The 14,916-nt window shown below is 48.0% G+C and overlaps 1 protein-coding gene across 1 annotated transcript in view; it reads right to left on the bottom strand.

Annotated features, from left to right (window-relative positions):
* Positions 1-14,916, bottom strand: part of LOC138966517 (otoferlin-like) — a 97,512-nt gene that overhangs the window by 11,854 nt on the left and 70,742 nt on the right. The window lies entirely within an intron of this gene.

The raw sequence follows: 14,916 nt of genomic DNA, 5'->3' as shown, positions 1-14,916 counted from the left end.
GTTCAAAATCAAATTTATGAGTCTCAGTGATAAAAAAGAGACAAGAGAGAGAGAGAGAGAGAGAGAGAGAGAGAGAGAGAGAGAGAGAGAGAGAGAGAGACAGAGAGAGAGACAAAGAGAGAGAGAGACAGAGAGAGAGACAGACAGACAGACAGAGACAAGAGAGAGAGAGAGACATAGAGAGAGAGACAGAGAGAGACAGACAGACAAGAGAGAGAAAGACAGAGAGACAGAGACAGAGAATTAAGTATAACATTTACACCGAAGTTAATTGTCAGTGATTGTAACGGCAGAGACTCACGATAGAACGACGGTTAATCTTTAATTCGCTTGGCGTAAAGATCCTAACACTTTTTTTTCTTTTCTAAAAAAACAAAAACACCAAAAAACACACATTTTGCGAACCATACCGAGACTATAAATTAAATTAACATTTTAACCCTATTTTTAGTTTGGTCATGTTACCCTAAACCAATAATATTTTTGTTGGGCCTTAGTTTCGGTTGAGATTAAGATTGAATATAAATGTATATCTAAGTCATATCTCACATACTATTAGATGATAGTCACTTATCCCTGGCCGTCGAGGCAGGGCTTATAGGAAAGGATGGATGTCAATCATAACATTGCTTTTGAAAAACAGCATGAGAGCACTCTTTGTACAAATTGTAGTCTTGAATTTACTTCAAGATTGCATTATGATTTATTAATTTTTGTGTGTTGTTGTTGCTTGATTCGTTATTATTTCTCGAAGACAGAGATGATCAAAATCATGTTGGAATTAGAACTTTAGCTGAGGTATTCCAAAACGCATTATTATTTCAGTTGAGCTTAAGATTAAATCAAGTGTAGTACTGTTGAATTCTTAAGTTTAAAATGAGTACCGAGATTAACCGTAATATGTACGTGACCGTGAACACGAGATGAGGATCAATCATTAACTTCCAATGCAAACAGAGCAAGAGGTTATGCCTTTTAATTTGCATCATGCCGTTTGTCCGGCAGTTTTGTTTTTAGTATTCCATTGTTTATTTTTTGTTAGTGACCCGTAAACTTCAGGACTAAAGAAAATATAAGGGGAGAGGATGGGGGGGGGGGGGGGATGGGGGAGGGGGCAGTGTCAATCAATAACTCATTTTGCAAGCAGAGCATGGGAGCATGCCTTACACGGGGTTACAAATATAGTAATCGTCAAAAGAAAACACAAACAAAAACAAAACAATAAGAGCCCTATTGTTGCAATAGTTCTCGTTGTCGTTGTTCTTGTTTTCATTTGTTTAAATATCATGCAGTTACAATGATCGTCCGCCACATTACTCGTTTGTTTCTAAGAGCACATTTATGTAGCAAAGTGCACTTCGCTACCCTAAACACTCTAATCATCGCATAGCGAAACAGCCTTGTGTACAGTACAAACGGGATAACCCATCCCATAGCAGACGATACGATGATGCGCGCGCACCTTGCCGGCGCAAATTCTAATACAATACCTTTCTTTATATATCTACCTAACTTCTATCTTTCAAAGTCCCTTTTATCTTTGATACGGTCCTAATTATATTTAGGTTTGCATAGAAGTCACTGATTAGGCTGGATGGCTGCATATTATTGTGTTATTTACGATAATGCTTCGAACTGACCAAAGCGTCACTCTGACCTTGACCGGTTTTCATGTATCGTCGAGAGAAATTGATTCTCACAAACTCATCTTTGTCTTTTCAATCATTGTTTTGTCATTTTTTTATCACTATTACATATCCCGTACCTATGTTGCATATGATTTTAGTTTGTTTATAAGGATTTGGTTGTAATGAGTGATGCTTGGTTCCTCTGCAAAGATTGCTAATTTATGCAGACAGGTACTCGCGCAGGAATTTAGCCGATTCCATTTACTTTCGGACTTTACCGCTTCGTACTAAGTCAATGTATAATTTTCCCCCAAGTAACGCATATCATGATGTTTGTCTAGGGTTCTTCTTTTTATCTGTATGATTTATGAGTTTGTCCATTATTCCAGTTTAGAGAGTTTTGTAATTTTCCGCACTGAAGTTGGTTCAGTGCCTTCACTAGGACCATTGTTTTTGCATCCTACTAAATAAATATAAGTTTTTACGAAATGTGATCTATTGCAATGGAAAGCTAAAGGTCGTAGCTTTAATTTGATGTATTGTTTGTTATGATTGGTTATGTATTTGTTTAAATAACGTAGGGTAAAGCAAGTGTAAGAAACACAGATTCCGTGTTTCTGGCCGTATTCAGGCGATTTTTATTCTCGGCGGACGGTGCTTTCTGTGCAGTCCGCGCCGGGGCTATAAGTATAGGCCGGACACCGGCATGAGGAGGACCTCCCCCCAATCCTCCCTCCTGCTGCCAACCGTCGAAAGGACAAGGAACCCAGAGGTCTGTTGGTAGAGCCTTGGCCCTGGAAAGGACAGGGTTCCCGACCCTCTATCTTTTTTTTTTTTTTTTTTTTTTTTTCCCTCGTACCACAACCATCTAAGGTTCCCCATATTAAACTATGTGTATCTATGTTTATATCAATAGTAAATGTCTATGTGTTTATTGTTAGTAAATGTTCTACGTTACATGTATTATGAGTGTATCTTAGGTCTACATATTAATCTAGCTGGATGATCTCGGCATAGCACATCTTACTTCATTAAGCTACAAACTATTTGCTATTACTATTATTATTGCTATTATTATTATTATTATTATTATGAACCAACCACTTCCTTCGCTGCACCTGCCCACCTGCCGTGTTTTCCGCCGACGGGGCCGAAATCGCGTGTGGCCCGTGCACTTGTAAGTTATTCCTTACTCTTTAATTATTTACTATTATTATTATTATTGTTATTACTATTATTTTTATTATGAACAAATCATTTCCTTCGCTGCACTCGCCCACCTGCCGTGTTTCCGCCGGCGGGGCCGAGGTCGCGTGTGTCCCGTGCGCTAGGCTTATAGTTAATGCCACGTTACATTCATATACTCCATGTGTCACCTTAGGTGTATATATTAGATTAGACAGCCAGCCTCTGCCTACCATATCTGAGACGTCCGTCTCTTTTGGGAGGAGGAGGGTGGCCTTTGTAGCTGTGCGAGAGTATGCGAACGACTGTGTATGACAGTGTAAATAGCCTATCCTCTTTTTCTCACCCCCACCCCAGAGGGGGTTACAGAGACACATCTCTGGCCTCCTCACCTGACCCCCTTCCCATGCCTCTGTAGACAGAGGGTGCCATAAAGGCGTTGATGAATAAACCGACATAAAGTCGCAGCCCTGTACATATGTTTTTAACCGGCCAGTATAGGTCCTAGGGAGGACCGGGTTTGCTTTTCGCCAGTTGACTAGCCGCCGAATCCACAAGTACGTAGAGGGTGCCTCGGCTTCTCCACCACGACCCTCCTTGGTCTGACACTCACTCCTTTGCCATGATCAGTCAGATGCCACTTTCACAATTTTATTCTAAAGTACCAACAAATCAAATCAATTCCCTTCCGGAATAGCAACGTTCCACGTTTCTTGAATACAAAAGCATTTCTGCCTCGGAATGAAAGAATAAATCTCTACAATCGTGTATCCCCTGCAAGGAATTGATTTTAAATCCTGTTCTTCCAGCATTTCCATTGCGGAAAGTAAAAGTTTTTTTTTGTTTGTTTTTTTTTTGTTGCTCATCTTCACCCAGGCACACATCGTAGAGCTTCGGCTCTGATATCTTTGACCCAAATTGCTCTAAGCAGAGAGGTCGTTAAACTGTATTTTCGTCGCATGAGGATGCATTCGCTCCTAGCAGCTGAACACGACACTACACTTGCTTTGCTGTCTACGGGTTTCGCCTTCGGCCTCTACGTTTCCTTGCATTGTTTTCTTGAATAAAAAGTTGAAACAAGACGGCGTTTGTCACCCCCATGGGCTTCGTGTATCCACTACTACTACCCTTTCCACTCCACCACTACATTTGGCGCTGCACAGCAGGGTACAGAAGCATCAACTGAAAGAAGACAGTACAGGCAAACATGGCGGACGAGGCAAACACCCCCAACCTGCGGCTCTGCAAGCTGAGGCGTTTCACCGGCGAGGGCGACTGCGCCGAGACTTTCATCCAGGAGGCCAAGCTGATCCTGCAGCTACAGACGGTCCCTGCACTTGCTGCAGCGGCATGGATCTTTGGAGCGCTGGACGGAAGGGCTCGACAGGAGGTCATCAGGCGACCAGCAGCGGAGGTCAACACGCCAGCCAAAATTTACTCCATCTTGGAGCAGACGTGGGGCGACCAGCGAGATAGTGTCGCGCTGGCTGCCGCCTTCCACAGACGACAACAGGGTCTCGGCGAGTCCGTTAGCGAGTACGCCAGCCACCTACGCGCTGTGTGGGCCAAGACCAATGCTGCCGAGGCCAACACACTGAACGACAATACGCTGCGCAAGACCTTCGCCACAGGACTCCACCCACAATCCCTGAAGCGTGACATGTGCCGCTTCCTGCGAGAAAAGCCGGCCGCCACCTTCGACGAGGTCACCAGCGAGGCCATGCGATGGATGCGGGAAGATAGCCCTGCTGAAGCAACAGCTGAACAAGTCTTCGCTGCACCGGACCCCTCCATCGCAAGGCTAGAAGCACGCATCGCTGCCCTCACCACGGAGACAGAGTCCCTCAAGCTACAACTGGCGTCACAACCACCACCAGCTGCACCGACGTACCACCATCACCAACAGCAGAACCATCAACCCCAGTGCAACTGGTGTGGCAGAGTCGGCCACCGGGAATCCGACTGCTTCCAGAAACAGCGGTACCACAACAAACAGCGGCATCGGCCCCGACAACAGCAACAACAACAGCACCAGCAGCAGTCATACCAGCAGCAGGGAAACTTCTAACCCCCGCTGTCACAAAACATTCAGCGGGGGGTAGGAAGAAGAAGACATCACTCACCGGCCAGTGTCCAACTGCCGATATCTCAATCAACGGACGCCCGGCCAAAGCTCTACTCGACACAGGCAGTGAGGTGACGACCGTCACCGACACATGGGTGGCCCAGCATCTCGCCCACTGCGACATCAGTGCCTGCCACGTCACCCTTCGAGCTGTCAACGGCGCTGAAGTTCCTTACTCCGGGGTCATCGTCGTCGACATCTCCATCCTGGGCCACCTCTGCAAGGATGTTCCAGTCCTTGTCGTCAAGGAGCCTACCGAGCCGTTCATGCAGAACCGCAAGAAGCGACTGCCGGTCTTGGTGGGCATGAACGTCCTTTCAACTTGCCTGCCCCAGATGTCCAACCTCCCTCCTTCCCTGCAAGCTGCTGTCCGGGAAGTTCGACTAGATCGCAACTCAACACGTGGTCTAGCTCGGACTTCCACTCCCTGCTCAATCCCTGCCTACTCCATGGCCACAATCCGGGTTACCAGCAACCAGAGGTACACTCGGCAATTGCTCGCTTCTCCCCTTTCCCATCCCCTTCCTGGCGGTCTGCTGACTGTCCCCACCTTGGTCGCTGGGGACCCCTCCTGCCGGTTCATCAGGATTGCAAACCTCTCTCCTGAGGACAAGACGCTGCCTGCCAGAACGCCGATCGCCACACTGCACGCCACTGACACAGTCGAGAGCCAGTCCGACGTCACCTACAGCGCTACAGTCAACGAGCTAGTCATCTCCACGCAGCGCCTGTCTTCAGGAGACACGAAAACACCGGCACCAGCTCCATTCCATCTGCCAGACTTCGATGGAACCAGCAGCCAGAAGCAACGCCTCGAAGAGCTGCTGAGCAAACGAGCTGACGCGTTCCAGACCACTCCAGCAGACTTGGGCTACTGCGACGCCGTCCACCACAAATTGAGGACGACAGACTCCAAACCTGTCGCCCAGCCTTACCGCCGCATTCCCCCAAACAATTTCAAGGAGGTGCAAGAGCATCTGAAGGAGCTGCTCGACCGCAATATCATCACAGAGAGCCATAGCCCTTACGCTGCCCCAATTGTCATCGTCAGGAAGAAGGACGGCTCCATCCGCCTCTGCGTCGACTACCGCCGGCTCAATTCCAAGACAGTCGGCGACGCCTACCCGCTGCCACGAATCCAGGAGTCCTTCGACGCACTGGTGGGGTCTCAATACTTCTCGACCCTCGACCTGGCCAGCGGCTACCACCAGATTGCGATGGACCCGGCGGACCAGCACAAGACGGCGTTTGTCACCCCCATGGGCCTCTACGAATACACACGCATGCCCATGGGACTCATCTCTGCCCCAGCCACGTTCCAGCGTCTTATGCAGACCACGATGTCAGAGTTCTTGTTCCAGTTCTTGCTCGTCTACCTGGACGACCTCCTCGTCTACTCAGCGACCTTTGACGAGCACCTGGAACACCTCGACCGCCTGCTGGAACGTCTCATCAAGACCGGCCTCAAGATCCGACCAGACAAGTGTCAGTTCCTTCGCCGCCAGGTCACCTATTTGGGCCACACAATTTCGTCAGAGGGCATCAGCTGTGAAGCCGGCAAAGTCGACGCCGTGGTCAACTGGCCTACGCCCACGACCACAACTGAAGTCCGCAGCTTCCTCGGGTTCGCAAGCTATTACCGGCGCTTCATTGCCAAGTTTTCGAAGCTCGCGGGTCCTCTGCACGACCTGGTGGCAGAGGCCGAAAAAGGCACCAAGAAGAAGAAGAAAACGGACCTGAGGCACCTCTGGCAAGACACGCATCAAGTCACTTTCGACGCCATGAAGCGAGCCCTGACCTCGGCCCCAGTCCTTGCCTACGCTGACTTCAAGCAGCCTTTCATCCTGGAGACAGACGCCAGCCACGACGGACTTAGCGCCATCCTCTCCCAAGAACAGGAAGGACGACGCAGAGTCATCGCCTACGCGAGTCGACGATTGCGGCCGACGGAGAAAAACCAGGCTGCATACAGCAGCATGAAGCTGGAATTCCTGGCGATAAAATGGGCAATCTCCGAAAAATTCAGACACTACCTGCTGGGGGCCACATTTACCGTCCTCACGGACAACAACCCGTTGGTCCACTACAAAACGGCCCCCCTCGGAGCTCTGGAGCAGCGCTGGGCAGCCCAACTGGCTCAGTTCAACTTTACGATCAAGTACCAGCCAGGGAAAACAAACCCCGCTGACGCCCTCTCCAGGATGCCCCCGTCTTTTCCCTCTCCCACGACGTCCACCTCTCTCCCCCCTGAACTGGCAGCAGCGCAGCAAGTCTGCTGCGAAAGACAGTCCACCGTCAACCCAGACGTGTCTCCCGCCTTCCACCATTCAGACACAAAAGCAGAGCCTGAGACAATCTTCCCTCGGCTGTCGTCCACAGAACTACAACGGCTTCAGAGGGAAGACAGCACCATCGGGCCTGTTTTAACGACCTGGCCCACCAAACCTGCCACAGGCCAAGACCGTCAGCTGCGCAGCCTTGTACAACAGCACGACCGTCTCTATCTGAGAGACGGCGTCCTCTATAGAAAGGTTACTGACTCCATCCACGGGCCCCAGTTCCAGCTCGTCCTGCCGTCAACACTCCGTCCAGATGTCCTAGCCATGCTACACGACAACATGGGTCATCAGGGCTACGACAGAACCATGCAACTTCTTCGGTCCCGGGTCTACTGGCCAGCAATGTACAGCCAGGTGAAGCAGTACCTCGACAACTGTCAGCGCTGCTGTATGGGTCGTCTCCCCTCGACGACCCACACCACTTCTACGCCTCTGCTGGCCAGCCGCCCTCTTCAGGTCCTCGCCGTGGACTTCACCAAGCTAGAAATCGCCAGCGACAACCGCGAGAACGTCCTCGTCCTCACTGATGTCTTCAGCAAGTTCACACAGGCGATTCCCACCAGGAATCAAGAAGCTGCGACGGTGGCGAAAGTCCTGGTCAACAACTGGTTCCAGCGCTTCGGGGTTCCGGAGCGAATCCACAGTGACCAGGGCAGAGACTTTGAATCCAAACTCATAAAGGAACTCTGCGCCATGTACGGCATCAAAAAGAGTCGCACCACACCGTATCATCCGCAGGGCAACGGCCAGTGCGAACGGTTTAACAGGTCAATGCATAACCTGTTACGCTCCCTGCACCACGAGCAGAAGACCAGGTGGCCCCTTCATCTCCCGGAGCTGGTCCAGGCCTACAACAACACACCCCATGCGTCCACGGGCTTCGCACCACACTTCCTGCTCTTCGGGCAACAACCCAGGCTGCCCGTTGACGACATGTTGGGCTTCCCAGCCCCAGCAGCCAGCGGCACCATCGACTGGGTGCGGCAACATCGCCTGCGTCTGACAGAGGCTCATCAGAAGGCATTTGACCACCTTCAACAGGCGGTGGTCAAGAGGACAGCGCTCACTGACAGACGCGCTGCAGACCACGGCCTCAACGTTGGCGACCACGTCTACCTGCGGAACCGGGTCCTGGGGCGCAACAAAATCCAGGACTATTGGAAGCCAGACATCTACAGGGTGACCTGCCGCGTCGCTGAACATCAGCACGTCTACCTCGTCGCGCCTTTAGCTGGTGGTGCGGAGCGAGCGGTCAATAGAAAGGACTTGCTGCCAGCCTCCGAGACTCTTGACAATCAAGACGAAGATACACCGTCTTCGGCTACCTCAGTGCCGAGTGAAACAGACTCTGAGAGTGACAGTGATGACGAGCTCTGGATCACACTTCCAAGGCTCAGACCTGCGGCTCTTGCGGGTCCGGCTGTGGTTGCTGTGCCTCCTCCTGCACCTGTTGCTCAACCGGTACCAGCACCTCGCCGGTCACGACGAATTGCTTGCATGCAAGGTAACAATTAACTTGATTTTATTTTTTGAATGATCGTTTACTCGGTAGGCTGAATTTGACTGATTCAGCTAAAGAACAATTCTACTAGTACTAGCATTCAACTGGGCTAAATAATGTCTTGCACATAAAACTCGCGAGTGTATCGTAACCCATGTGAATCGTTGCGATTTTTTTCCCCGTTTTCATCACATATTATTTCTGGAGATCAGTAAAGTCTGAGTAGTAGTCGGTTAAAAGTCCAAAGTTAAGCCCTCAGTGCCATTGGCCCGTAAAGCTACCTATTTACGATTTAGGCGCAGAAACCCCCACAATTGATGAACGGGAATTATGGTTGACACATATATTTTGGGTAATGAACTCGTATCTAACTCATGACGTGGTGATATAGTAAGATGCCTTTACTGTAAAGCCGTGAGCGAGAGTTTTTGTGAGTGTTGAGCTTGTGCATACAAGAGCACACATTGAAAGAGAAATCCTATATTATCAACTAAACGGATTGGTGGGGATGAAGGTTGCATTTTTGTATGGTATTGTGTTACTTTTTCTCAGTGGAGAAAATTTGATAATTGTAGCAATGTTTTCCCATGAAATTCCTGATTGTTTGCACCTTTATGTTTTTGACGCAGTACTTTGATCATATGTGAGACACTTTGTAAAATGCAGGCCTCACTTTTGATTTAGCAAAGCTGGTACTGATCACGAGAACATGTTTTTGTAACTGTCGATTTTCTCAGTGACATATGTGAAAGTCATAGGCAAAGTTTTCGCAATTTTTCTCTTTTTGGATAATCTAAGATGGTTTGATAAATTCAGCCCTTAGGCTTTCCTGTTTTTCTTAAAATCAGCGCGGCCGCTGATATGTAAAAGAGTTGGGGGGGGATGTAGCAAAGTGCACTTCGCTACCCTAAACACTCTAATCATCGCATAGCGAAACAGCCTTGTGTACAGTACAAACGGGATAACCCATCCCATAGCAGACGATACGATGATGCGCGCGCACCTTGCCGGCGCAAATTCTAATACAATACCTTTCTTTATATATCTACCTAACTTCTATCTTTCAAAGTCCCTTTTATCTTTGATACGGTCCTAATTATATTTAGGTTTGCATAGAAGTCACTGATTAGGCTGGATGGCTGCATATTATTGTGTTATTTACGATAATGCTTCGAACTGACCAAAGCGTCACTCTGACCTTGACCGGTTTTCATGTATCGTCGAGAGAAATTGATTCTCACAAACTCATCTTTGTCTTTTCAATCATTGTTTTGTCATTTTTTTATCACTATTACATATCCCGTACCTATGTTGCATATGATTTTAGTTTGTTTATAAGGATTTGGTTGTAATGAGTGATGCTTGGTTCCTCTGCAAAGATTGCTAATTTATGCAGACAGGTACTCGCGCAGGAATTTAGCCGATTCCATTTACTTTCGGACTTTACCGCTTCGTACTAAGTCAATGTATAATTTTCCCCCAAGTAACGCATATCATGATGTTTGTCTAGGGTTCTTCTTTTTATCTGTATGATTTATGAGTTTGTCCATTATTCCAGTTTAGAGAGTTTTGTAATTTTCCGCACTGAAGTTGGTTCAGTGCCTTCACTAGGACCATTGTTTTTGCATCCTACTAAATAAATATAAGTTTTTATGAAATGTGATCTATTGCAATGGAAAGCTAAAGGTCGTAGCTTTAATTTGATGTATTGTTTGTTATGATTGGTTATGTATTTGTTTAAATAACGTAGGGTAAAGCAAGTGTAAGAAACACAGATTCCGTGTTTCTGGCCGTATTCAGGCGATTTTTATTCTCGGCGGACGGTGCTTTCTGTGCAGTCCGCGCCGGGGCTATAAGTATAGGCCGGACACCGGCATGAGGATGCATTCGCTCCTTGCAGCTGAACACGACACTACACTTGCTTTGCTGTCTACGGGTTTCGCCTTCGGCCTCTACGTTTCCTTGCATTGTTTTCTTGAATAAAAAGTTGAAACAAGACGCTTGGACTTGGGCTTCTCGTACCTACTACTACCCCTTCCACTCCTCCACTACATTTATAAGAAGTTTATCTTGTTGTGCTCCTTTATAATAAAATTCAATTATGGCTTTGTATCTGCGCAACTGAATAAAAACTGTTTAAACCAAGAGCCCTTTTACTAATCTCAAGAAAATAAAGTCACTGTTCCGTGAAAGATCTTTTGGTGCAGGCAGAGGGAGGCAGGGGGGAGGGGGGGGGGGGGGTGTTTGTGTGACGGAAGAGCGCCGACAGCCAGTGATGGAAAAGACAATAATATTACAGCACAGCGGGTGGCCGTTTGTTTTATGAATCTTCTTCATCGTCATGGTGACGATGATGATGCTTATGATGATGATGATGATGATGCTAATGGTTCTCTCAGACGTCGAGACAGACAAAGAAAGAGGAAGCAGGATGGGGATCGAGGGTGGCAAGGGTACAAGGGGGCGAGAGGAGAGAGAGGGAGGCGGAGAGAGAGAGAGAGAGAAAGAGAGAGAGAGAGAGAGAGAGAGAGAGGAAGGCGCGGAGAGAGAGAGAGAGAGACAGAGAGAGAGAGAGAGAGGGAGGCGGAGAGAGAGAGAGAGGCTGGAAGAGTGTGTGTGTGTGTGGTGTGTGTGTGTGTGTGTGTGTGTGCGTGCGTGCGTGCGTGTGTGAAAGAGAGACACACACACACACACACACAGAGAGAGACTGAGATAGACAGACAGACAGACAGGCAGGCAGGCAGACAGAGACAGGGGGCGGAGAGATATACACAGAGTGATAAAGGGAAGGGGGTGGAGGAAAGGTGACACTGTCACTCCGAAGCGGATGAGTTATGCCGCCAGCAACTGTTTTGTGACGCACGATTTGACGTGGTCATCTCACGCGCCGTTGCTAAGATATATAAGCACAACATTTGCACGAAACTGTCTTTGGGGTAGGAACAATGGTACCGACTTTGCCTTGTACCCACCCACCCTTCCTCCTCCAAACCCCAGCATTAGAATACAAGGGAACACAATGTGAAATACGTAAAGTAGCACGTATAACACTGCTCACACCCTGTCTTCCTCCTCCAAACCCCAGCATCTCCCTACAGAATACAAGCGAACACAATGACTGTGAAATAGGTAAAGTAGCACGTATAACACTGCTCACACCCTGTCTTCCTCCAACCAACACTATAAGAAAGCAAACCAGTGCATTGTGAATTTGGGGGAAAATTTGCTCTTTTAACCCTGTTCGTATCCACACACCCATACTCAAGATATTGTACTCTAGCGGTATAATAGTTTTGCATATAAGCCCTCTTGTCCAACACTAACGTTTTCCTGAAAAATGTAAACAAGTGATCATCCTTGTTGTCCCTAAACAAACTTTCATCACTTCTCGTGTCCCACACCAAAGCTTTTCAACTCCAATGTACACCCGCTTTCCATAATTTACAAAATATTATTCAGCGTAGGTTTAATGACAGGCTATCACACGGAAGCGTTTTGGCTCGTCTGTTTCTTCTGATGGTATGTTGTGCTTGAATCCTACTAAAAACAAAATGACATCCTTTGAGCGTCCTGAAGAAGGCAGCACCAAGCTGTCGAAATATTGATTAAGAATGTATACCAAACCTGGTTACTGTTGTCTTATCTTTTTGTTAAAATCCTTTGGCAATGTCATTTTCAGTATTATACATTATACGATAATACATTTGTTTAATTATTCTTCCGCTCCCTCGTTCTTGACCGCATTCGGACACAACTTTATACTTATGATGGTGAATGATGGATATACTCGTTGACTAATTGATCAAGTGTTTGATTGCTTGCTTGCTTAATCCACTGGCCGATCCACAGGTTTATTGATTGATTGATAGATTTATTTTGATATACAAAATGTCAGTATAAGAAAGTTCCAAAATGAGGAACAAAACCCCCAAGAAAGGTAAGTTTCTGGAACGGTTATTCATAAAGAAGAAATTATCAATAATTAAATGTTTTAAAAACCAAACTTTCTTATGTGTTTATGATTTTTGTATTATTCATAAACTGACAAATGTAATTGTCAATGTAAACTCTCCCCCCCCCTCCCACCCGTCGTGCTTGAGGACGATGAGCCATCATCCCCCAAACCCTTTTTATGTAAAGTCATAGAAATAACCATACAGCACATATACATGAACTGGAATGAACATTTCAAATTAACTTACTGTGTTGATCTATGATTGTTTGACCAGTGAGCTATTTACAGTGAGTTCAAACTCTTCCTCTCCCTGGACAGCAAACGGCCACCAGCCCTTGATACTAGAATGATGATCTATGATTGATTAACTAGTGAGCTATTTACAGTGAGTTCAAACTCTTCCTCTCCCTGGACAGCAAACGGACACCAGCCCTTGATACTAATGATGATCTATGGTTGATTGGGCGGGGATATAGCTCAGTTGGTAGCGCGCTGGATTTGTATTCAGTTGGCCGCTGTCAGCGCGAGTTCGATCCCAGGTTCGGCGGAAATTTATTTCACAGAGTCAACTTTGTGTGCAGACTCTCTTCGGTGTCCGAACCACCCCCCGTGTATACTACATTGGGTGTGCACGTTAAAGATCCCACGATTGACAAAAGGGTCTTTCCTGGCAAAATTGCTTAGGCACAATTAATAATTGTCTACCATACCCGTGTGACTTGGAATAAGGCCGTGAAAGGTAAATATGCGCCGACATGGCTGCAATCTACTGGCCGTATAAAATTTCATCTCACACGGCATCACTGCAGAGCGCCTAGAACTGTACCCACGGAATATGCGCGATATAAGCCTCATTGATTGATTGACTAGTGAGTTACATATTGTGAGTGCAAATTCCTATTCTCCCTCGTTCTTGACAGCAAACGGCCACCAGCCTTGAAGCCTCTCCTTAACTGGGCCAATTCGACTACGCGAAGTATACTTCGCGAAGCTGGCCGCACTGAGTGTTCGGTAAAAGGACTTCCCGAAGCTGGCCGCACTGAGTGTTCGGTAAAAGGACTTCGCGAAGCTGGCCGCACTGAGTGTTCGGTAAAAGGACTTCCCGAAGCTGGCCGCACTGAGTGTTCGGTAAAAGGACTTCCCGAAGCTGGCCGCACTGAGTGTTCGGTAAAAGGACTTCCCGAAGCTGGCCGCACTGAGTGTTCGGTAAAAGGACTTCGCGAAGCTGGCCGCACTGAGTGTTCGGTAAAAGGACTTCCCGAAGCTGGCCGCACTGAGTGTTCGGTAAAAGGACTTCCCGAAGCTGGCCGCACTGAGTGTTCGGTAAAAGGACTTCGCGAAGCTGGCCGCACTGAGTGTTCGGTAAAAGGACTTCCCGAAGCTGGCCGCACTGAGTGTTCGGTAAAAGGACTTCCCGAAGCTGGCCGCACTGAGTGTTCGGTAAAAGGACTTCCCGAAGCTGGCCGCACTGAGTGTTCGGTAAAAGGACTTCGCGAAGCTGGCCGCACTGAGTGTTCGGTAAAAGGACTTCCCGAAGCTGGCCGCACTGAGTGTTCGGTAAAAGGACTTCCCGAAGCTGGCCGCACTGAGTGTTCGGTAAAAGGACTTCCCGAAGCTGGCCGCACTGAGTGTTCAGTAAAAGGACTTCCCGAAGCTGGCCGCACTGAGTGTTCGGTAAAAGGACTTCCCGAAGCTGGCCGCACTGAGTGTTCGGTAAAAGGACTTCCCGAAGCTGGCCGCACTGAGTGTTCGGTAAAAGGACTTCCAGAAGCTGGCCGCACTGAGTGTTCGGTAAAAGGACTTCCCGAAGCTGGCCGCACTGAGTGTTCGGTAAAAGGACTTCGCGAAGCTGGCCGCACTGAGTGTTCGGTAAAAGGACTTCCCGAAGCTGGCCGCACTGAGTGTTCGGTAAAAGGACTTCCCGAAGCTGGCCGCACTGAGTGTTCGGTAAAAGGACTTCCCGAAGCTGGCCGCACTGAGTGTTCGGTAAAAGGACTTCGCGAAGCTGGCCGCACTGAGTGTTCGGTAAAAGGACTTCCCGAAGCTGGCCGCACTGAGTGTTCGGTAAAAGGACTTCCCGAAGCTGGCCGCACTGAGTGTTCGGTAAAAGGACTTCGCGAAGCTGGCCGCACTGAGTGTTCGGTAAAAGGACTTCCCGAAGCTGGCCGCACTGAGTGTTCGGT

Source organism: Littorina saxatilis, linkage group LG5, assembly GCF_037325665.1.
Source record: "Littorina saxatilis isolate snail1 linkage group LG5, US_GU_Lsax_2.0, whole genome shotgun sequence".
In the NCBI taxonomy this organism is placed as follows: domain Eukaryota; kingdom Metazoa; phylum Mollusca; class Gastropoda; order Littorinimorpha; family Littorinidae; genus Littorina; species Littorina saxatilis.
This window is presented reverse-complemented; position numbering and strand designations above follow the sequence as displayed.